The 226-nt window shown below is 60.6% G+C and overlaps 1 protein-coding gene across 2 annotated transcripts in view; it reads left to right on the forward strand.

The window, feature by feature from the left end:
• Positions 1 to 226, forward strand: part of SLC8A2 (solute carrier family 8 member A2) — a 25,744-nt gene that overhangs the window by 4,584 nt on the left and 20,934 nt on the right. The gene's annotated exons all lie outside the window — the stretch shown is intronic.

The raw sequence follows: 226 nt of genomic DNA on the forward strand, positions 1-226 counted from the left end.
GATGGGCAGGCTTTGGAGAAGTGGAGGCATCCCGGGTGAGGAGGGGCAGAGGGGAAATGGAGCAGGGAGAGAAAAGATAGAGGGAGAGAGAGGCAAGAAGAGACACCAGCTCTGCCCCTGGACAAGGGCTGGGACCACACGGTGGGGACGTGTCTCTGGCTTGGCGGTGGCTTAGGATCTCTGGGTTCCCGGCACTGGGGCAGCTAAGTGTGGTTCTCAGTGTGAC

This window comes from Neophocaena asiaeorientalis, unplaced genomic scaffold (assembly GCF_003031525.2).
Source record: "Neophocaena asiaeorientalis asiaeorientalis breed wild unplaced genomic scaffold, Neophocaena_asiaeorientalis_V1.1 scaffold629, whole genome shotgun sequence".
Taxonomy (NCBI): domain Eukaryota; kingdom Metazoa; phylum Chordata; class Mammalia; order Artiodactyla; family Phocoenidae; genus Neophocaena; species Neophocaena asiaeorientalis.